This window comes from Taudactylus pleione, unplaced genomic scaffold, assembly GCF_031769625.1.
Source record: "Taudactylus pleione unplaced genomic scaffold, aTauple2 ptg000179l, whole genome shotgun sequence".
Taxonomy (NCBI): Eukaryota; Metazoa; Chordata; class Amphibia; order Anura; family Myobatrachidae; genus Taudactylus; species Taudactylus pleione.
In genome coordinates, this window is record NW_028284581.1 from 15867565 (window position 1) to 15892859 (window position 25295).

The 25295-nt window shown below is 43.7% G+C and overlaps 1 pseudogene; it reads right to left on the reverse strand.

Annotated features, from left to right (window-relative positions):
* Window positions 1-3540, reverse strand: part of LOC148519936 (uncharacterized) — a 37072-nt pseudogene extending 33532 nt beyond the window's left edge.
* Window positions 3541-25295: the final 21755 nt, after the last annotated feature.

Here is a 25295-nt window from a genome sequence, read left to right on the forward strand (position 1 = left end):
CACTCACTTTGTGGCCCTTCGGCAGTGGCGTAACTAGGGTATTTGGAGCCCAGGGCAAAATGAAAAATGTGCGTGTGACAAAAAAATGGCCATGGTCACATGCCACAAAGGGCATGGCCAATGAAAAATTCAGGTGTGTCAACATGACACACACCCCTTTCTCGTCACTCTGGGAACATTCCTTTATATTACATACGTACCTTAATGCGCAGAGTACCTTATGCAATGTCACCAGTAGCAGTGCCCCATGTAGTAGTGCCCTTTATACAGTGCCCCCAGTAGTGGTCCCCCTTATGCAATGCCCCTTATACAGTGCCCTCGGCCCATAGTGGTCCCCCCTATGCAGTGCCCCAGGCTAGTAATGGTCCCCCCTATGCAGTGAGTGAGCTCCAGCCTGGCTCTGGCAGTGGGCGTAGCAGCCAATGAGAGTCTGTCTGACTCTCTTTGGCTGCTGAAACACACACATCGCAACCAGCGCCGGCAGTGACTAGGGCAATCTTGGACTGTGGCCTGGCCCTAGTTATGTCCCTGCCCTTCAGCTCCTTTTGCGGCACAGTGTATGTAACATCATGCCATCACCAAGGCTACATAGTGGACTGAGGAGCCATGAAGAGGAGCAAGGGCCAGGGCATGCATGAAGGTGAGCTGCTAGAGGGACATGGGAGGGATAAGCTGCTGGTGGGAGAGGAGACACAGGGGCAGGGAGCATAGGGGGGGTGAGCTCTTGGTGGGAGAGGAGACACAGGCAGAGAGTTGTGGGTGTGGGACACAGGGGCAAGTAACTGATGGTGAGGGACATGGGGGCAGGGAGCTGCTGGAAGGACACAAGGGGGTAAGCTGGAGACACTCAGGGGGATGGTGTTGGAGTGAAGACATGGGAATGGTGTTGGTGAGATGCAGGGTGGGGACTGATGCTTGTGAAACACAGGATAATGGGCCTAAAGAGATGGTGAGATATGGAATTTTTTTTCTTTTTATGTGACCCAACATTGTAGACTCAAAAAGCATCTAAAATGTATTTCACACTGTCATAGCCCCCAGGCCCCCAGCCATTCACTTTAAAGTTTCCTATACACAAGAGTGTGTGTATGTGTGTGTGTGTGTGTGTGTGTGTGTATGTGTGTGTGTGTGTGTAAAGAACAGGACTTCTTCATATTGTTCTGGCCTCTCAGAGTAGCTCCACCTAGCGTGAGGGGGAGAGTAGGTTGCGGTGAAGATGAGTTCCACCACCTCTCCAGGACCACTTTAAGACTTGATATGGACCTAAAAATCATGCCCCATGCAGTAGCAGTACCGTTCTGCATAACATTTGTGAGATCCAAAAGGACAACTTCCTTCCGGGGTGGAATTTGCAGGACACTGAGGTGGGGGGGGGGGAGGGGGGCACTACAAATGATGCAGCAGACTATGAGGGGGAGCATTACTCCAGTACTAAGCACATCCGGGCTACCACTGCAGCTAAACTTCCCTTAATGATTTCTTACACCAGACAATAGAGTAGGAAAAAAATGTTTAACTTTAATTTGTTCAAAAATAAATGTTTCACACCTTATCACAATGTTGTGTAGTGCACATATTGCAAGATATCATGTAGAGTTCACTACAAGCAGCAGATTCATGCACACATCAAATTACACAGTATACAAAAGTAAACACAACAGTACAAATAAGTGCAAAGAATCGTTTGGCAAGACATGGAGGAGATCCGTGACCACAATATAAAATGGTACGTCACACTAAACATTAGAAAAGTGGCTTAACACTATAAAAACATTATAAAAGTGCTTAGTACTGGTTTTGTAGCATCCCTTGTGCATGCCTTGTGGATTAGCTACATGTAATGGGTCGAGTATGGGTTCCTGGCAGTCGGGATGCCGCTGGTCAGAATACAGATAGCGGCATCCCGACAGTCAGAATCCCGACACCCGTAGGTAAGTATACTACCACTAACCCTAACACTCCCTTCCCGGTGCCTAAACCTAACCCTCCACGCTTAGTGCCTAACCCTCCCTCTAGTGCCTAAACCTATCCCCCGATACTTACCGCTGTCGGGATTCTGCGCCAGTATTTAGACCGTTGGCATCTCAAATGCCAGGATGCTGACTACATCCCCATGTAACATGTCACACATGTACATGAAATAGGTGCATGTAACAGTTCACACGTGCGCACATATACATACAAACACACATAAAAAAAACAATTAACATTAAGGCATATATGAAGGGTTACCCAAACTAGGTTTACAAGGTGACCTAACAGACCAGGTTTTAAATATACAAGAAAACGTAAACGCTGTTCTTAAATTATAGAAGTGTCACAACAAAACAATACAATAGTAAAACAGAATTGGTGCCTGTTGACACAAGGAATTTTGCCAGTAGCCATTTTTAAGGTAAATGCCTATAGAATGGATAGTCCGGTGATTCTTGGTTAGTTGGTGGTGGGTTGGGAGTGGGAGTGCTTGGGTTGTAGCAATTAGGCCCTCTGTTGTACTGACCATATGTGTGTTCTGGATAGACTGGAGCATGTTGGATTTGTTGGGAGTACTGCCCTAAAGAATGACCAAAGGTACACTCTAAAAAAGACATTTGCCTTTCCTTCATAGCAAGTAGCTGTGACATAAATGATTTATGCATTTGCCTCTCTGACTCTAGAAACCTCTTCATGCGAGCGTCCTCATGAACCTGTGTCTCAGAATCCAACTGACGGAGATGCTGAATGAAAACAGAGGTCATCGCTCTTGCCACTTGCTTTGTTTGCCTTTTTTTCCTTGCAGGCACGTTGTAGACTGAAAAAGGAAAGAAACAAAAACAAATTATAATGAGGGTATATATACATAGCAGTGGTGGTTATGTACATGGGCTTGTGGCCTTCTCCCACCTGCACACTACTGACACTCTGCAACAGATACAGTTTGCATTTTAGTGTATGTAGTGTGTGTGTGTGTAATGTGTGTTTTTTAATTATTACTATTAGAACGTAGTGCAGGGGTCTGCTTGGGGTGCGCTGTCTCAGTGTTTGCCTCGACTACCTTTTTTGTAGCGGCACTACAGCTGTTTTCATTAATGGATGAATCCATTCCACATGCTTTGGCAGGGTCATCTGACAATAGGAGCGGTGATTGAGGACTGCATTGTGAGGACAGCAGGCTAGCTTGTGTACTGGCCGGTATCTCCTGATTGTTCTCCATGTGGCTGGAGCAGGATAGGGCGCTGGAGGAGGAAAGTGCGACTGGGTTTGTGAGTGCAGTATTTCCAAACACTGTGAAGCATAAATCATAATATGCCCATGCTTGGCATGCAGCCCTGCTTTTTCTCTTATTATTATCATGCACCTTTGCAAATTGCTTGCGTAATTACTTTAATTTATTAACAACCTGTTGCTCTGACCGGTGTATTATTCGTGATTCCAGCATCTTTGATATATTTCTGTACACAACTGCATCTTTCACCGGGCTGGTCATCTGCCATCTAATTTCTTCCTCTGCCTTATATCCAATAGTTCTTTGATCTCCTCATCAGCCCAGGTGGATAGAGAAGACACGCTGCTGCTGTGGGTCAAGCTGAGATTCAGGCTTAGGGTCAGCCTGCATTTCTGGCTGCTAGTCAGGCTGTGAGTCAAGCTGAGGTTCAGGCTTAGGCTCAGCCTGCGTTTCTGGCTGCTAGTCAGGCTTAGGGTCAGCCTGCGTTTCTGGCTGCTAGTCATGTGGGTCAGCCTGTGTTTCTGGCTGCAAGTTAGTCTGCATTTATGGCTGCTAGTCAGGCTGAGGGTCTGCATTTCTGGCTGCTAGTCAGATTAAGGGTCAGTCTATGTTTCTGGCTGCTAGTCAGGCTGTGGGTCAAGCTGAGGTGCAGGCTGATGAGGGCCATCTGTACTCTCTGCAGGACTCTTGGACTGCAGATGGCTGCAGAGATGGCTGCTGAGGGTTCTCTGTGCTCCGACTGCTACTGTGATGGCTGCATGTGCTGTCTCTCTGCGGGACACTGACAGATTACATCATCAGCCAGTGCCCTAGAAGCTCCAATCACCGTCTTTCAGTGTTACCTGGGTCGCGACCATTTCCACTGACTCATTACCCGGGACCTACCCGAGACCAAGCCTGCTCAATTCCAGGGTAGGATTGCTGGATCAACTGACCCAGGTTATTTTTTTGGAGCCGTTTCCTCTAAGGCCCGACCTGGCAATAACCCTGGATTTTGTTCAGGTGTAAAATGGGTATTACTCTGAAGCAATCCTTCGGATCAGTCAGCCTTTCGTCAAAAATGTTAACTTTCAAATGTAAATAACATATGTGGTCTAATTTAACCTACTTGGATAAAAAGTGCTGTCTATTTGGAGCCCCACTTGGTTGGGTGCCCCAGGACATTGTCCACATATATTTCTTACACAAGTTCAGTGTTTTTTAGTTTATCATTTTAAAATTCCAGTTGTTTCCGTTAATGCTATTTTCAGGTATAGTTTATTTATATGAACCAGGATAGCTGAAGGAAGTAAAGCATAATAAATGCATTTCTGCATTAAAGTAAAAATTGTATTACATATATGAATTGATAGCTTGCCGAAAACAATGAATTGAATATGAATGTAATTTTCATAATAAATGGAAATTCTACTATCCCACTGGATGTACATGTAAAAATGTAACTATTTAAAACAGTATCATTTATAATTAATGTTAAAATGTATAGCTGATGAGTTGTTTTAAAGGTTCTTAAATTCTGAAATCTGGTTAACTTGCAGAAACTTTTCCTTTGGGAATTATATTGCTGAAATAGTAATCACTGCATTCTCCTGCATTTAGTGAATGACTGTAAAATATTTTATATTAAGGTATTGATTTGTGTCAATGCCCAATTTGGTCTGGATTCCAATAATGACCTCAAGGTGAAAGGTTCTATATTCACTGTGACCAGAATGGACCATCTGTTACAATAGACATTAATGGATCAAAAATACACAGAGTAAACCACATACAGTAGGAAAAATCTTTAATAGTATCTAACCCAAGTGTTTGGATGGAAAAATATTTGATGATTAGTTGTGCTTAGTGTATGTCACAGTGACACTTAAAAGGCCATAAAACATTTACGTAGCTTGAAACAAAATAGATTTTATTTATCAGTTTTACTTGTTCATTTATATTGGTGTCTGCTAATATAGCATTACTGGACATCGGACAACAGACCGGTTGTCTATTTGTTTTCCTGAAAATAGGTTGATTTATTGACTTGTTTTATGCATCCTAAGTTTTCAGCAATATAATTGTATTACAAGTATTACTACACAGGCATTCTAAAGACCACTTAGTTGCACTTCATGCTAAATAAGTCACTGATAGAATATTGTGCTGACAACAATTATAGGGTCATTTTAGTGAAAGACTTGTGCAGATGAATATCACCAGTACTACAAAGGTGCATATGAGACTTCCTTGTGAACACTGGGCAGATGTGATATACATATGTGCTTTATGTTGTGTGCATGTCCCATCCTGCTTTCTTTCTGAGTGCTCATGTGGATTGTAAGGACTTTCTTCACAGGGTACAATGAACTTTCGATGCAGTTGAGCTGCATTCACCAAACGGTGAAAACATACCTTGGCAAAGTACCTTAGAAGCAGGGAAAGTGCCCATATGCAGGCTTGGAATGGGCTGCCGGGGAGCCGGGTAATTCCCCGATGGGCCCCACTGCTTTACGGCTCCACCCTTTTTTGTGAGGGGTGGAGCTTAGCGGGCCGCGATCAGGGGAGGGGGGGTCATGGTCATGCCATTTTGGCACAATTTGGGGGCACTATTGGTGAGTGAGCTACTACTTTTTGTGTTGCTCTTGATGCAAGGCAAAGACAGCCTGGCCAAAAGAGGGCAGCCCCGGCAGTCACCATGCTGTAAGAGGCTGCCTGTTATTCCAAGTGCAGAGTGCAGGCCGTGGATCTGTGCAGTCAGATCACAAGTTATGCAATTGGTAATGCCTGGGACAGCTATGTCAGGCCCTCAAATTGTACTGTCAGTCCCAGTTTGCCTATGGGCTCCCCGGACGATGCAGGAGACAGCGCAGCACCTGCCGAGAGGAGCTGTCAGAGAAGCTGCCAGGAAGAGACAAGCTGGATGCATGAAGAGCCGAGTAAGAGAAGCCTAAAGTAAGTAAAATAGTGCAGATGGTTCTACAGGATGGGGATGGAAGGGGAGTTGGGATCATTACACTACAGAAATATGGGAAAATAATTATTTAAGGTGTTTATTTTTCTATTCTTGCCAGAAAGCAAGGAGAAGACAAAAAATGGCTTTTTGGGGCACACTTAAGCATAGTAATTCAAACAATATGATGAGTATATTTATTAAAACACAAATTTTATTGGATACTACCCCTTTAAAATATTCCCAAATAAGGAGGTGTGGCCTCATGGGTTGAGCGTGGCCTCACGGATTGGGGCATTGCCCCATGAGCCGAACACCTGTTTTTTGTAAAACCGTTTGAAGTGCTGGCTCTCTCTCTGTGCACGTAATGCAGCACCTGGCTCCTGTCACTGAGGGGGAGCCAGCACTTTGGTGTCACCCCTCGGCTGGTGACACCCGATGTGGCCCGCACACACCGCATCCCCCTTGTGACGCCAGTGGCTATTTGCAGTAAGTTTGTGATGACAAAAATAAGTCATGAATGTTCATTCTAACACTTATCACCTATGCTCTACCTAAAAAGGGAAATATCAAAATTCCACTCAGAGTACCTCCTTCAATAATTCTATTTGGTGTTCATCCACTATATCTCATGTACAATCATCCATGAAAAAAGGAGAGTGGATTTAATATCAATCAATATGAAAAAAGAAGGAATTAAGCAATAAGCATCAAGTGATGTCATTCCTCTTTGGTACCGTGATTCGGATACATAAATGTGCAAAACATATATTAATATAGGACACAGTATATTCTACACTCTTGGTATGACAAATGTCTTAGCTCCTAGAAATGAAAAACCAGATACAAACTGCTTGGATACAATTTTGATACATTAGTGACAACAGTGTCAAGTTCTAACATTTCTATCCTTCTGTGTCATGCAGCAGCTACAGACACAAAATAAGGGAGTGGAAGAACTATTAATTGTCATAAGGAAGATTTTAAAGACACGTCTCTACTGTTCTATCTGTTGGTACGAGGTCCCTGTTGCTATCAGCATTACAGGGACACTCAACTCCTCCAGGTTAGCTGAGAGAGTCGTGTATTGAAAAGAAAGTTAGAGGACAGTAGACATTGGAAAAAATACAATTAGAGTCGGTAGATATACAGTATATAACCTGGTCACTTCTGCTTTCTGACATCATCCATTCAAGTATGCATCTACAGTCAGATGAGAGAGTGTCTAGGAAGTCTACCTGACAGAAATTACAGACAAAAATGCATTTCTACTGTCCATTGAAGAACACAAAACTCCCCTGGTACCACAGTATTACAAAGGGGCTTGGAAAATCAATCGGTTGAGAATATGCATAGAATAAGTTAGAGAAGTATATCATAAATTTAGTCCCATAAACCACTTAGTATATTGATAATTAAACCACGGATTTATACTATGTGACAGGTTTCACCACAGGCAAAAGTATAAATTCAATTAGAATGCTTAATGCACCAATGAACATATCAGTAATAATGTCTCTTTACCTATAATTGGTACAAACAGCTGCACATATCTATATGACACTTGTAATACGTGTATACACAGTATGGATGGTATAATGGTTATAAAGTAAAGACAAACTCTCCAGTAATTAACATAATTATATAAGATATGAATAGTTTTATCATCAGCTCATTCGGTAGCCGCAATCCAGCATAGTGCTGGCAGAATAAATATCTATGCATGCATTTATTAATTAAACTGCAGCTATTATGTCGGCAATCATAGGCATATGCACATTATGCCACGAGGTGCGGTTACTCACAGTACGGTGCGTCTTGGTCACGGCATACCAGGAGGTACAGAGTGGAAAAGAAACAGTCTCCTCTGAGACTGTAGTGGATATGACGTACGTTTCACCTTCCTGCTGATGATTATGTGACCAAGCAGGAAGGTGAAACGTACGTCATATCCACTACAGTCTCAGAGGAGACAATTTCTTTTCCACTCTGTACCTCCTGGTGTGCCATAACCCAGACTCTTTTGGGTATCAGAAGGGAATTTATTTGATATTATTTGATATTTCGCATAACCCTCGATAATTAATACTTGTTTTAATGATATTTTCTTTGATATACCACAATTTTGAACACGTTGGGAATATTTTAGAGGGGTAATATCCAATAAAATTTGTGTTTTAATAAATATACTCATCATATTGTTTGAATTACTATGTTTCAGTGTGCCCCAAAAATACACTTTTTTTGTCTTCTCCTTGCTTTCTGGCAAGAATAGAAAAATAAAAAGTTTAGATACTTAAAATTTGGGAGCACCACCAACCAAGAGCTGTACCATATGTATTGTGTTAAAACAGCTACAATAATATGTTGGGATCTATTATATAAATTATGTCCTATTTGATCTTGTGCGGAATCAAGTTGTATATATGAATTATTTAAGGTGGTAATATAGATAATATACTGTAGTAGTGCTGCTATTGGTGCACTGTAGGGGCTCTGGAAAGGGAATTGGTATGTAACACCGCCGGCCGCATGGCCGGCAGTTCGAATCCCGGCAGCGTCAGGCCGACAGAGGAAGAGATCCCAGCAGCGGGAGCCCGACAGCGCTGGAAATCCCGATCGTCCCCAGGTAAGTGCTAACTAACCTAACCTACCCCCCTAACCCTAACCCTGCCTTAGGGGTGCCTAACCTGCCCCCAAGTGCCTAAACCTAATCCCCCCTCTAAGTGCCTAAACCTAACCCCCCCTTCCCCGCTGCCTAAACCTAAGTCCCCCGGGGGGGTTCCTAACCCTAACCTCCCCCCAGGGGTGCCTAACCCTCTCTCCCCCTAGCCTAATCCTAACCTCCCAGGGGGTGCCTAACCCTAAGTCCCCCCCGGGAGCCCTAAACCTAACCCTCCCCCCCACGGCTGTCCGCTCGCGGCGCCTGGCATCCCTTTGATTGGGATGCCGGTCTCCGGTCTCCCGGCATTGGTAAAATGAGCGGCATCTACATCTAGACGCCGGTCATTTCACCCTCGCCGGGATATGACAGTTGGGAAGCCGGCTGTCGGTGTAATGTCAGCTGGCTTCCCGATTGCATCCTCTGGAAAGTACTGTTTTACAAAAAAAATGTGGCAAAGATCATATTTTTTTAAACATACTAGCAATTGTCCCTGGCTTTGCCTGAGTTTTCTTTCCCTCCCCCTCTTAATCCATCTCTCTATTTCTATGCTATGGGGCCCATTAATTAATGATTGCATTTGCAATGCGATCTGGGCATGGTATTACTGCCCATGATCGCATTGCAAAATGCGAACATAGCGACGGGATGTATCATCCGGCCAGGGGAGTATCTATAATGGGTGCAGGGTGTGCGGGGCACTGGGGCCCAGGGGTCCCACACCGCACCCATACTTCCTAATACTTACCTCTCCGAAATCCCACGTCGGCAGGAGAGACACTACACAGAATGCCTGGAAAGTGGTCACAGCGGCCACTTTCCCAGCGTTCTGTGCATGCGCAGTGGGGAAATCGCTGCGCTATTTTCCCGGTGTACTGCGCATGCGCAGTAGACTCTGGGCACAGACTAGTGCCAGGAGACTACTGAATCTGTCAGTATGCCACGGCCACTGGAGAGTGAGGAGGGGGCCCCGAATGGAGCCCATCCATGCGATGTGACTGGAGTGCTGTCGGGGCACGCTGACTGCGTATCGGCAACTGCCATTACCGGGGAGGGTTCCGGGGGAACCCTCTGCTGGCTAATTATGCGTTGTGTAGCCTATAGGCTACAGCAGGTAATGCCATCTTCAGAAGTTGATAAATCTGGCATCATCGTATCCCCCATAGAAGCCTATGGGGGAAGCGGCTGCCAGTGGGAATGGAGAGATCACAGCAGGTATCGGAGATATCTTCTGATGTCCCTCCTTCATACATCTGGGGGAAATTTAATATTTGTGATTAAACCCCGAAAATTTATGTTTTTGGATACTAAGCCGCAAATATACAATGATAAATGGGCCCCTATATATTCCCTTCTATCTCTCCTTCCCCATTTTGTCTATTTCTTTCCCCCACTTTCTTTTTCTCCTGCTACATTGTCTTTATATACCCCCTTTCTCTCTTCTCTTTCTCCATCATGCTGCTCCTGTCACTCTCTCCTGGCCCTCTCTGTCACATATGCCCCTCAGTCTTCTTCCCCTCCATCTCTTATTTTTACTCCAGTCAGTCTCAGTACCTCCTCCTCCATGGGACTGTCTTAATCAGTTGCCATGGTGGTCACACTTACACTGTCATCAGACGGGTGCAAGTTGGCGTCTAAAGTGCTCAGCATGCAAACTGTTATACAGTAACCCAGTGGTTCCCAAATTGTGCGCCGTGGCACCCTGGGGTGCCTTGGGACACTTACAGGGGTGCTCCAGGTTGGTGGTCCATAACCATAATTTCTCAATTTCTCAATAACAAACTTAAAGTTAGGGGTGCCATGAAAACAATGCTGATACTCTCTAGGGTGCCGTGATTCAAAAAAGTTTGGGAACCACTGCAGTAACCAATACATGTGTGGATCTTTCTCGGTAACTCCATGTGCAGTTAGGAAGAATACATGGGTGTGAGCGGGGTAGCATGTCCTAGTGGTGGTTGGGCATATTGGGATTAGATAGATTAGATAGATAGGAGGTCCTGAGGGACGAATTTGGAAACCTGTATATTACACTGATAGGGACGCACATTTTGTTTAAAAACAAAATAGTGCACATTATTACTGTTCTAATCATATGGCACATAAGATTATTATTCTACTAAAGGAGATACATATTAGTAGACTAATATTGGCACAGATTATTATAAAACTATGCTGTGTCCTTAGTGTGGTGGTCACGCCCCTCTAGTTGATGACCACACCTACCCAATGGCAATGCCATTGCATTCCCCTGGTGGGCCCTTCATGCCCCAGTCCGACACTGCTCATATGTATGAACCATATGTGCTTACATTGCTAATCTGGAAACCTGTAATAATCGGCAAATAGTATAGGACAAACAAATTGCCATATATAGACATATATTAAGTTAATATCAAGTTAGTATTGAATAGAAGAAGGTGCCCATAAGGATGTCTATATTTTATATGTCAACATTCTGATATATGTCAACATGCAAACTATAAAAAAACCGCACACACGATAGTCTAACCTGCAGTGAAAATATAGGTATGTCAACATTTTGACCATGACAAAATGTAGACAATCAGAATGTGGACATTCATAGACATGTATATATTTTGAATGGTGACATTTATTTATCGCAGCTATGAAGGGAATTATCAATATTGTGCTGGTCTTAGTGCTACTGTGACTGGGTTTAGCTCAATGGTCACAGCAATAAATTTGTGGTGCGGCACATAACTGGTGTTCAGTTAGTCAGTGTGAAGATTTCTAACGGGAGGAGGGGGGGGTTGACAATGATTTTTACTATGTGACATTTAGGGAATGATGACTGTATGGGTGACATGATAGGATCAGTGTTTGGACTGTGCACTGCTCTTCCCTCAGTAAGCAACATGAGCTGCTGTGAAACTAAACATGGCAGCATGCCCTGCCACAGTTTTAATGTTTTAGCATGCCTTGAAAGTAAATCTGTGGCAGGGCATACTGGCATGTGTAGTTCCACAGCAGCTGGAGTGCCACAAATTGCCTATCCCTGTTCTACACCTATCATCTTCATATGACAATCAGGCACATTAGACAATGTGACTGACATGACAGGAATACTGTGGGACACTATCTTGTACATTTATCCATTATGAATGGCCAACATTATTTATTATTTTATTTATGTAGCCATTATGACTGTTGACATTTTGACTGTCTACATTTTGCTTGTGGGCATTTTTACTATGTCTACATTTTGCTTATTGACATTATGTCTACGTCTTGCTTGTCAACATTTACTTTTCATTGCTGACATTTTGACTGTGTCTACATTTTAACTGTCAACCTAATAATCCTGTTGACCTCATGTCCATGTCAACATTTTGGTAGTCTACATTTTGACCATGTCGACATTATGTATGTCAACATTTTGGTGTTGACCTTATGATTGTCGATATTTTAATTATCTATAATTGGACTACCTTCCTATCATTATGTTTATAATATATCACTGTGACTGTTCTTCTCTATTCTTATGTGTTCTGTTCTGCTCTAATCTGTCACTTAAAAAGAGCAGTGGTGACATGATAATAATTACTTAGTAAATACCTTTCCATGCGCTGTTAAAATTTTAAATGAAAAATAAATTGCTTATGATTTTGAGCTCACTCACCTTTGTCACATATTCACCTGTAGCTCAGGATTCCCATTTGTTACTGTAAATGGTTTTGACACTACTGTATTGTTGTGTCTATTACGTGCATACATGATGATGCATGCTTGCTCTGCTTTATAAATCCTGACCACCTGTTCTGTCTTCCCTTGCTAAGTCTCCTAAGCATTACCAAGATGAGTTTTTCTGTTTGCTTATAAGTTTGTACAGTTAAAAGTATTTTACTTGTCCCTCTGACACCTGCCTGATCAGGAGCACACCCTTTAACTCAACTTTTGCATAGAAATGTTTAACTGTCTGTACCCTACTGTGTTCATAGTGATATACAGTAGCTGAAACCAATTCATGTGCCTTATGTTAAGGTAACAAGACAAATTTATAATATTTATAGAGTAAATCTCTGGCCCATGTGCAGAATGTACAACAGTACAATTGGGAATACCTGAAACATACTTGCCAACTCTCCTTGATTGTCAGGGAGACTCCCTGAAATAGTTGCAATCTCACTGACTCCCTTAATGGGATGTAGTTAATAGACCGGCCTACTAAATGCCGCTGGTCTATATTCCGACACCAGAAAACCGGCAAGGGACAGAACATAGGCCTCTAAATACCAGCGCATATTTTCATCCCAACGCCGGAGTGCCGAAGGATGCCAGACAGATCGAGGTGAGTCCGGCCGTCCCTAGCACTTAGCCACGGGAGGGGGGGGGGTTAGGTTTAGGCAACCCTGGGGGGATTTAGGCTTAGGCCCCCCCCAGGGAGGGTTTGGGGTAGGCTAGGGGAAGGGGGGTTAGGGTTAGGTGCCACTGGGGGGAAGTTAGGGTTAGGCACCCCCCCGGGAGGGTTAGGTTTAGGGTGCGGGGGAGGGGGGGTTAGGTTTAGGCACCACCCCGGAAGTTTAGGGTTAGGCACCCCTAAGGGAGGGTTAGGGGGGGAGAGGGGATGGTTAGGTGACTTACCTGCCGTTGTCGGGATTTCCTCCTGTGGGGCTGACGCTGTTGGGCATTTCAATCCCATTCCCCTTGAATAGTCTAGCAATCTCCCTGATTGCACTTTACCCCTATTATGAATCAGTGATATATACATTCAAATGGGATCATTAGTATAATTTCCCTGCATTGGTCAAAAGGCACAATGATCCCTATGGCTACATGCATTTTCTGAAAAGTATCAGTGTGTTTCTATCACCAAGTAGATCTTTCTAACTGCTTTGGGGCTCATTTACATTTGTATGTAAATTAATTTTATGACACACCTCTCAGATGTAGTAGTACATGCCAACTTTAATGTGCGCATAAAGGTGTTGCTTTCACAATCTTCCTGTAATGCTTTTTCAAATGGCCTAAAACCTGACAAGACAGGTACTGTTAACATTACTATATGTACATATTTTATTTAAAGAAAGATACAGTTACTTATTAGGGGTCATTCACTTGCAGCTCAAAATAAAATATGTTTAAAGCACAAGGTACAAATTTGGTGCCTATTGTTCATGCTGCTGGGCTGGTACCCACTCCTGCCTTTAGGTACTGGTGTGCACTTCTCCTCTAAATTACCGTATATACTCGAGTATAAGTCGACCTGAATATAAGCCGAGGTACCTAATTTTACCCCAAAAAACTGGGAAAACTTATTGACTCGAGTATAAGCCTAGGGTGGGAAATGCAGCAGCTGGTAGTGCCCCCAGTAGTAATCCCCCCTGGTAGTGCCCCCAGAATGAATTCCCCCTGGTAGTGCCCCCAGTAGTAATCCCCACGTGGTAGTGCCCCATAATCAACTCCCCCTGGTAGTGCCCCCAGTAGTAATCCCCCCCTGGTAGTGCCCCCAGAAGTAATCCCCCCTGGTAGTGCCCCCAATAGTCCTAATAAAAAAAAAAAAATGCTTACCTGAAACCCCGCTCCTGGTCCCGCCGCTGCTATCAGCTCCTCTCCCATTACCCACTGCGGGAGCCGGAAGATGGCTCCCGCAGTGGGAGCAGCAGCAGCCAATGAGAGTCTGACAGACTCTCATCGGCTGCTGATTACAACAAACACACAGCTGCCGGCTCCGGCGGCTGTGTGTTTGGCAGTGTGTAGTGCTGACCGAACTCCGTTCCGGTCAGCGCTACACATGCGGTGCAGCTGTGTCACAGAGACACAGTCTGCACCGCGGCCCGCATGGTACGCTACTCAGCTGCGTACCATGCGGGAGAACCGGCATCACTCGAGTATAAGCCGAAGGGGTGCTTTTTCAGCACAAAAAATGTGCTAAAAAACTCGGCTTATACTCGAGTATATACGGTAAATGCTCATGTCATTGGCATGCAAAGTTTGAATTAGCCACACCTATTTAAACAGCACTCTGGAGACCTCCAAATGCAACAATATAAAGCTCCATCCTTATTCTAGCATCACTTTTATCTTCATGTGTTTACCTGTTTTTCAGCTTATTAGACAAGTTATTATGATTACTGAAGTTCACACTTCCTTGCGTGCGTTACTGTTAAATACCAGGGACCATTAGACACCACTCCTCTATTCTGGCAGAGTAAACAGGGAATCTGCTATCTACAGACCCTATTACATAGCAGTATCTTGATGAAGCAAAATACGTGAGGCACCATTAATCATTATCAACTTGATTATGATTATAGATATCCTGGTATAAGTCTCATCTTTAACTCTGCTGATATGAAAAATGGAGAAATATGGTAAGTGTACAGTACTCTAGTGCCCACAGTAAAAGCAGGGAAGTAGTAGAGTTTTTGAAATGTTTTTTATTAACATGTAAATTACTTGTAGTATCCTGTGTGTGTCACCAAAAATAGGGGAACAATATGCAGAATATTATACCAGGTATAAGGATATTGAAATAGCCTGTAGACATCTTTTATACCAACCTTTTTCCTGGAGGTATCTGCCACAAGCTTGCATATCGATTACTTTTGATCACCTAAGGCTGGTCTTCAAAGGAATGCATGTCTACAAAACACAGCAGGACACCAACAGGGAGCTGGCTGTCCAAAACTGTATGACAAGCCATATGGGGGGAACAAAGCCATCTTAATAATCAATTTTTGATAAAAAAAATACTACTTCCGATGTAGCTAAAAATCTCTAAAATTATAGAAATATGTTGCAAGCTTATGCACCCAATTGCAGCAAGAGTAGGGGTCCATAGCACAATGACAGGGAAGAATTGTGTATTTAGGCCCTCACTCCTTTGTATACATTAATGTTTGCTATCGTCTATAAATTAATTTATGGGAAATAGATTGAGCATACATTTTGTACACTTTTGCATAAGGGAAGTTAAATAATTTGAAGATAGGAACTAGCTGGGTCATCCCTGCTATCATAAAACAGTGTCAGAAATCAGCCAGTCACAGATGGGTTAGGAATGACATCAAAAGAGGTGTGGTGTAGGCTTTAAAAGGTATTGCAACTATTTGCTCTGTGTTAGAAATTGAGGATCGATTGAATTCGAGAGGTTGCACCAATTTTCTTGCTGTCCTCTCGACTACCAGAAGATACAATCCTATGTGTTATATTTCCTCTAAAAGTTATCTTTCTTATTTTGTATTTCTATACAAGTATTTTCTATTTTTACTGTAATCTTTTTATTACTATCATTTTTGTAACTATGTACTCTTTTTATAAATAAAGTTTTTTTTTTTTCATGTCTGTTCATATATGCTCTGGAAACCTTAGGGCCCCTCTTTCTAAATCATCTTTTTACTAAAATAACGTGAAAACGGTTGTTTTCACATCCTTTTCACATTAATTTAGTTTTGCATGTATAAACGGGCAATTGGAAGAGTTTTCATAAAAAACTACTCCAAGCCCTTAAATTTGTATATTTTTAGTACGCAGATAGCATTTTACATACTTGTGATGGCAAGTGTGATCTGCTTCAAATGCTTCAAATGTACTAAAGTAAATTGTGAAAAACTATTGGTGGAGGGAGGGTGGGTTAGGGTTAAGGTGAGTTAGGATTAGCATGATAATACTTACCAAAATTTCTCAGCATTTTCACTGTTGGGATCCCACTGCCGGGATTCTGACTTTTGGGATGCCGTATCCAACCCTATCAGATGGCCGGGGCACAGTGATCAGATGCCCAGATCACAGAGGAGCTCACTAGGTCACAAATCATCTGAAGGAGGTAAGTATAAGCTCTGGGCTATGGAGAAATTGAGGAGGGGAGAAGAGGGGCGAAGCTAGCGATGGCGCATGCGCAGAGCCACTTTCAAGGTATTATTTGCAAGAGGATTTGTCAGAGATTTTTCGCAAGCTCTGTCCTTGCATGCGATATTTAATACATCCTTGCAATGTATTCAAATATCACTTTGTGAATACTGGTGATTTTATCACACCATAACCACATCTCAGATGCAGATTGTGATTAGTAGAGTCCTTGTGAATAAGCTATTGATCGCTTAGGCTAAGCTATAATGATAGACTGAATAATGAACTGAATAATAGTTTATGTCGTAAAAAATTCATAATTTTAACTAAAGTGGTTAGTAGATATATATGTAAACGATACCCTTCCCTTCTTCCTTTTTTAATTTTCTATTTTATTTGACAAGTATCTGCAAAAAGATGGCAGCTGCTCACCAGTTTTACACTATTAATTAACCCTATCAACCCCGCATCCACCCGCCAGGAATACAGGGCATAGCCCCGGACTTCAGCCCAACCTGGGGTACCCTGGAGAGGGGGGACCACTTTAGTTATCACCAGTGTCTGATCCAGGAGCCAGTCTTGAATATTTTTTGAACACACCCGTGAATGCAATCTCGGACCAACAAGATTCTTATTAAATTTACCCCTAAGCTCTGCCACTGCATCTACAACCCTGGTTTCTTGGTCTTTCTTGGTCTTTCGAATAACAAATAACTTTTCTTGGGGAACTGCTAAATATATATGGAAACATATATCATTAATCATTATAACTCCCTTTACACAGAAAGCTTTCTGTCTATTATCAATTATATAAAACTGGATCTTAGTTGGGTAGAATAGTGGTTCTTCAGATAGATATTCTGCTATATCTTCTCTACCAGGGCCGCAACTAGGGGGGGAGGCTAGAGGTGCACGTGCACCGGGTGCCGGATTGCAGGGGGTGAAAAAAGTTGACTCGAGGTGGCTTGGGGTCTGCAGACTCAGAAAATGGCTATCCAAAAATGGCCGCCACCAAAGAGGGAGACAAATGCTAGAGGTCCTTACTGGCCCTCTAGTGTCAGTCTCCTCCTTGGCGGCGGACTCTGCTAAAAACGGCCATCCAAAAATGGCCGCCGCCTAGGAGGAGACAGATGCTAGAGGTTATACTGGACCTCTAGTGTCTGTTAGGCCAGAGCAATGCACACAGTGTTCCCAGCACCGGGAACGCTAGCGCTGCCGGGGGAAGATGCTGAAAGCTGCATCTTCTCCTGTGAAATCCCCTGGCAATGAGCATAAACCCCCTGGCAATGAGCATAAACCCCCCTGGCAACGAACATAAAACCCCATGGAAAGAAGCATAAACCTCATGAGCAATGAGCATAACCTCCATGGCAACGAGCATGTAACCCCCGGCAACAAGCATGTAATCCCTGGCAATGAGCATAAACCCCCTGGCAATGAGCATAAACCCCATGGCAAAGAGCATAAACTCCATGGCAATGAGCATGAAACCCCCTGGCAACAAGCATGAAACCCCATGGCAATGAGCATGTAACCCCATGGCAACAGACATATAACCCCTGACAACGAGCAGGTAATTTTAAAGTAATTAGAAGCCTTACTGTGGGGTATAAAATGGTGCCAGGCAAATATGTAAGTGGCACTTTGGTAATAGGCATTACAGTGTGTGGCATAATGTGTAATGGGCATTACGGTGTGTGGAATAATGTAAGTCACTATACTAGGGATCAGTGGCGGGCTGGGCCGGGGGGCAGGGTGCCATCTGCCCCCCGGGCCGGTCCACGCTGGGCCGGTCCCAGGGCCGTCGCAAACACTCTCAGCAAAGCCAAAGCATGCATTGCAGGGAGGCTCCATGCTAGAGAGGCGCTCTCCTTGCTTGCTGCAACTTAGTTTAGTGTTTATGTTGCCGACTGCCTCTCTGCCCCCTGGCCGGGTCCCTCCCCTCCCCTCTCCTTGGAGGCAGACAGCACTTGAGCACATACTTTGCCGGCCCATCCGTTCAGGTACGTGGCAGCGCTGTCACTGCCAAAGCCCTGCTGCTGCTGCTGCCACCAGTCCCGCCCACGATGTCGCCGCCAGTTCATCTGCTGCCGCCGCCAGTCTGGCGTTGTCACCGCCGATTCACCTGCTGCCGTCGCCAGTCCCGCGATGTCACCACCAGTCCCCTGCTGTGCAGGACACGACAGTCCCGCGTTGTCACCGCTGATTCACCTGCTGCCGCCGCCAGTCCAGCGATGTCACCGCCAGTCGCCTGCTGTGCAGGACACGACAGGTAAGTAACAAAGTTGACTACTGGCGGGGAAATGAGAGGAGCTATGTTGAGGAGAGCCATGAAGTAAGGGGCTCTGCTCTGTCTCTCCCCAGTATCACCTGTGATGTGAGGGGCTGTGCTGAGGGGGGCTATGCTGATGGGGACTGTGGTGTGAAGCGGTGTGGTGTGAAGACTGCCTGTTTGCTTCTCATCACCCACTCCCTTTCCCTGTTTCCCTCTCTGTCACCCTCTAATCCAGGGGTCTTCAAACTTGGCCCTCCAGATGCTGTGGAACTACACATCCCAGCATGCACTGCACATAGTTTTAGCATGCTGTTATATCAAAAAGGTGGCAGTGCATGCTGGGATGTGTAGTTCCACAGCAGCTGGAGGGCCAAGTTTGAAGACCCCTGCTCTAATCCCTCCCCAGTGTCACCCACTGCCTCTTCCCAGTGTCACCCACTGCCTCTTTCCAGTGTCACCCACCGCCTCTTCCCAGTTTCACCCACCGCCTCTTCCCAGTGTCACCCACCGCCTCTTTCCAGTGTCACCCACCGCCTCTTGCCAGTGTCACCCACCGCCTCTTGCCAGTGTCACCCACCGCCTCTTGCCAGTGTCACCCACCGCCTCTTCCCAGTGTCATCCACCGTCTCTTCCCAGTGTCACCCACCGCCTCTTCCCAGTGTCACCCACCGCCTCTTCCCAGTGTCACCCATCGCCTCTTTCCAGTGTCGCCCACTGCCTCTTTCCAGTGTCACCCACTGCCTCTTCCCAGTATCACCCACCGCCTCTCCCCAGTATCACCCACGGCCTGTCACCTATTGACTGTCACCCACTGCCTCTCTCCAGTGTCATCCATTGTCTGTCGCATTTGTAGGAGGGCACAAATTTATAGTTTGCAGGGGGGCGCCGAGCATCGGCCCTGACAGGTCCCCATGTTGCCATTGATTAGGACACGCTCTCGCGGTCGGTCTGCGTGCGAGACCTCGCAATCTCTATTTCAGGATAAGCCGTTGTTTATGGGCCAGTGTCCTGGACTTGCCCCCCAGGCTAAAAGTTGCCAGCCAGCCCCTGCTAGGGATGTCTGAGTAGTGCACTGCCTTATGGAGGAGCAAGGACAAACTTCAGGTACAGGAAGGGAGGGGGCGCAAAATTGCTGCCTTGCACCAGGTGAAAGATATCCTAGTTTCGGCCCTGTCTCTACCTTCTACAGACACTCCCTTGTCAAAGGAGTTGAATGCAACATATGGCTAAAGTATGAATTCACGTGTTTTTTTCCTTACATATTGCCCAGTTTTCATAGATTGTTGCATTTGCTAAATATATAATAATCTTGAAGAATAAACGTTTACATAAAAACTGTATTTAAAATAATTTGACAACTAAATTACTGTTTTAGAATTCTGGTATATAAAGCCAAATCCAAACCATGAATTGGCCAGCTCATTAAACTGCTTTGAAAAGTATGTTTTGTATTAGAACAGGTTGTCAGGGATTTTTTATTTTTAAAATATAATTAGAACATGGAGTAACATTTGCTGAGAGTTCCTCTTTATGATAGGGGTCACGCTTACTAGTTTAAAAATTCCCGACGGCTGTCTCATTGACTCATATCACTTCTGTTTTTTTTACAAACTGGAAATAAACGTGTTGTAGTGACTGAAATACTACCTTAAATGAAATATTAATTTCCATATATTTGCAGTGTATAAGTTCTGATTTCAATAAAGCCAAGCAATCCTAGTTTGTACCACTGTTACAGAACAAGAAAATCTTTATTTCTTATTTAATTTTATATATAGCCATTTAAAGAAATGTTACACTATAGGATAAACATTTAACAGTAACCGTAGTAGTTAAATAGTTTGTTACAGTACATTTTCTATAATGTGTCACAATGTTAATTTGAAAACGTTTTACTGTAATTTATTAAAAATTACCTGTTGTCCCACGAAACTTGTTACATTTATGCTATTGAATTGTGCCATACTTTCAAAATTGCACAAATATTTACTCAACAAATTATGGCAAAATATTGAAAAAATAAATGTGGATGGAAATTATACAATTTACCACATATATACACAATATTCACACTGTCCAGATTGCAAATATTCTATTTTGTTTTAAATATTGCCAGGTCCTGGCTGTACTTTTTTAAAATGATTTTATTGACATGTACAGTTGTACAGTATATATATAAATGGGAACTATGTGTGCCCTAGATCCCTGGCTTCTGTCTGGTGGACAGAAGCTAACTGGCAACATTGATTGTCAATGTACCTGCGAGAGGCTGATCTAAGGTGTTTCAGTTAATAGTCGCAGTCTCTCGCTACCTGGGGAACTGGCCTGTTGAGACACATTGTGATTACAGTGGCTGTAAGTACTGTGCTAAGGCTGTTATTTTGAGAGAGGGACATTAGGATCATTTTGTTTAGTTATAGCTTTTATTTTAGGTCTTATTTATTTATCTGTATGCTGCAAACAAAACTAGTTGTGGATATTTGTACCAAGTCCCTGTACTAGTGTGCCACTACTTGGCTGCTGTGTGAAAGTACACCTGTCTACCCCAGGAGACAGCATCCTTACCCTGGTCTTGCCAATATATATATATATATATATATATATACCGAGCAGAACTGGCGGCACTCAGGAATCTTTAAATAAAGACAGCAAACATTCAGTCAAGTCGCTGTTTGCTGTCTTTCTTTAAAAATCCCTGAGTGGCGCCAGTTCTGCTCGGTATTTGTGTCACACCTTGTGTGTGTTATGCTTGGAAGGCAACGGGGTAAGAAGTGTTTTTTTGTTTTATTGAGTGCCAGATTCTAGTTTGGATTTATATATATATATATATATATATAAATATATACACATACTCGAGCCCTCTGACTATGACTTGATGTCGAAACGTGTAGGGGCATGGCTTGGTGAGGTGATGGTCCATGTGTGCTAACATCCAGAGAGAGAGCTGGTGTAAGGCTGGATATTGCTTGACTTATACGAAACTACTCATAGTGGTTATACCGCCATTGTTTGTGCGCATGTCATTCTATTTCTTCCGTGTAATTGTTGGAATAAAACTTTGTTACTTTTATTGCACTATGTGGTGCCCCTTTATTTGCTTCCATTTTAGATATCTTTTCTCGACTGAATTCGGGTAATCTGAGGAAGACGCAGACACATATAAAAGGGTGTGTGCAAGTGGATGGCTAATTGGATTGATTGTATTGGTCCACGATATCCAACAAATGATCTTGTTGTTCCACAAAGACATTTCGTGAGATAATACCTTTTAGTGCCCTGACATAGCTGTATAATATATATATATATATATATATATGTATATATATATATATATATATATACATACACACACACGAGTATATATGCACTGAGGTGGTAAAAGTCATGGGATAGCAATATCTAAAGGTAGAAATGCCCAGACCTGCATTAGTTGTAATCTGACATCTCGTGAGTCAGTATGAGCACTGGCTAGGCTGCTCATGGTATGGCGACGTGAATTATTGGAGTTCGAATGGGGCATGATAGTGGGTGCCCGAAAGATGTGACATTCCATTTCTGAAGTTGTGCTGACATTCAACATTCCTCAATCTACATGGAAGACATTTACACCCACCATGGACAGCACAGTGGCTGACAACGGGTGCTTAATGATCATGACCAGTGGTATTTGTCCAGAATGTCTGTGTACAAGTGATACTGGCTTAAATCACATCCACATTCAATGCAGGAGGTACCATATGCATACCCAGCAGGTCAGTGCAGCGTTCTTAAGCTTCCATGGGATATGGGTGGGAGCAGAAGACATACCAGAATGCCCCTGTTTACACTATGATACTGGACACAGCACCTCACCTGGGATCATGACATCGCTAATTGGACCCTGGAGGACTAGCAACATGTGACGTGTTCCGATAAGTCATGGTTACAGTTGTTTCAGGCTAATGATAGGGTTCAGGTGTGGCGCAGACCCCATGAGGCCATAGACCCCAGTTGTCAACAAGATCCTGTGCAAGATGGTGTTGGTTCCATAATGGTGTGGTGTGGGTTGGGTCCACTGGTAATCACTACGTTGCATTGCTTGATGATCATTTGCAACCCTTCATGGACTTTGTGTATTCCCACAAGGATGGAATATTCCAGCAGGATAATGCACAATGTCATCAGTCCCAAGTTGTCCAAAATTGGTTTGAGGAGCATTCTGGAGACTTCTGATGAATGGTGTGGCCACCACGTTCTCCTGACATGAACCCACTTGAGCCTTTATGGGATGTTGTGGAGAGGTCCATTCGCACACATGATCCTTCACCTAGAAATATCAGGAAGCTGTGGGAAACTATCCAAATAGGCAACATCTCTGCAGAGCAGTGGTGTAACTTCATCCCAGGTGCCTGGAGACCAGATAAATGTTGGTGCCCCCCACACCCCACAAATTAAAATTTACCACCCCCCCAGCACCTATGCCAGCCCCAGCTGCCGCCCCCCCTATGCAGTTCCTTTTATACAATGCCTCCAGTAGTGGTCCCCCTATGTAGTGCCCTCAGTAGAGGTCCCCCTATGCAGTGCCCACCTATGTAGTGCCCCCCAGTAATGGTCCCCCTATGCAGTGCCTCCAGTAGTGGTCCCCCTATGCAGTGACCCAGTAGTAAGGCCCCTGTAGTGCCGCCAGTAGTAAGGCCCCTGTAGTGCCCCGTGTGATGCCCCCCTGCACCCTCCATAGTTACACCATTGGAGGTGAAGCGCTGATCAGCGGCGCTCCTTCTCCATGCAGCTCCTCCTCAGCAGTGCCCAGAATGGCCGGATGACAATGGAGCCAGGTGCCCCCTTCAGGGCTGGCGCCCTGAGGCAAATGACTCCATTGTCTCCGGGAGTTTCGCCACTGCTCCAGAGATCTTCTGTCCACTTGTGGAATAGATGCCACATTGCGTTGCTGCACGATACTAGGCATCTACCCCATGACTTTTGGCACTTCAGTGTATAAATATACTATGTGTATATAACAGATTTAAAGGTGCACACGGTATCACTGATATTTAATTTTTTATGGGAGACCTTGGTTTTCATGGTTGCTGCACAACTTAAAAATGGAGCTTCAGGAAGTTCTTTACTGGGAAATTATGAGAACACTTTTGGTCACAGTCACATAAGCTATGGTCTTTCAAATTTACAATAGATCCCTTGATGTTGGCAAGTAAGCTAACCCTAATATAGCTATTATGTGCATAACATTTGCTACTTATGTATTTCCTGACACATAGTTTTTATATATAGTTTTAGGGTGGCAGATATATATGGACACTTATTCTCTATTGTAGGTTGATTAAACAGACATCTGAACTTGACATCACAGTGGAAATGGGTGTGGCATGAAAAGTCGACACTCAGAATGTATACAGGTTCTCAATGTCAGCAGTCAGAACCTCAGCATGGACATTAGGTCGACAAGCAATATTTTGATAATTACAAAAGTTTACATGGTTAAATTATTGACATGTTCATAATGCCAACATATGTCGACATACATGTTCTTTTTATATTTTAGCATAACCATAACCCTAAACCAAATCCTACACCTATCCTTAACCCTAAAAACAACACAAAAATGTACTGTCAACATTCTGGTGTTGACATGTTAAATGTTGACATTATGAACATGTTGATATTTTAAGCATGTCAAAATTTGTGAATGTCAACATTTTTGTTGACGAATTTATGCCCACGTCGATATTCTGACTGTCAACATTTACAACCTGTTGACTTCTGACTGTCGACATTCTGAAATTTGACATTCTGACCGGATGCAGTGAAATTGACAGTCTATACACATAGGGACTGACTCAGAGTTGGGAGCAAAACAAAATAGTAATGCTGGGTACACACTAGGCGATATATCGTTTCTACAGCTGATAAACAATATATTGTTCAGTCCATCTGGCAGTGTGTACACAAAATATGTCTGTGAAAGACGTCTTTCACAGATATATTGCATTTGCCATGCTGTGCGGGCCAGCAGATGTGATATACTGTATCTGAAAGATATATCTTTCACATCTGGTTGTGTGTACACAGGACTGACCGACCTATGTGCTGGCTACAGGAACTAGCAATAATGGCTGGTTCTTCTGGCCATTCATTTCGGGTGGCCAATTGGTAAGTGTGTATGCACAATATAATTTGTGCATAACCTTACCAAATCAATATACAGGTGGGACAGATTTAAAATGTGCAGAGAGATTTAAAGTTGGAGCGGTGTGTCCTAGCTGAACTTGAAATTGCAGTGCATGAATAAAGCTGTCCAGCAAAGTTACTCCGTTTTGTTACTTATTTGTTACTGAAAGCAGATCATGACATATGCAGCATCTATCCATCATGTGTGCTTTATATAATATTTACACCTACTGTACTACATTAAAGT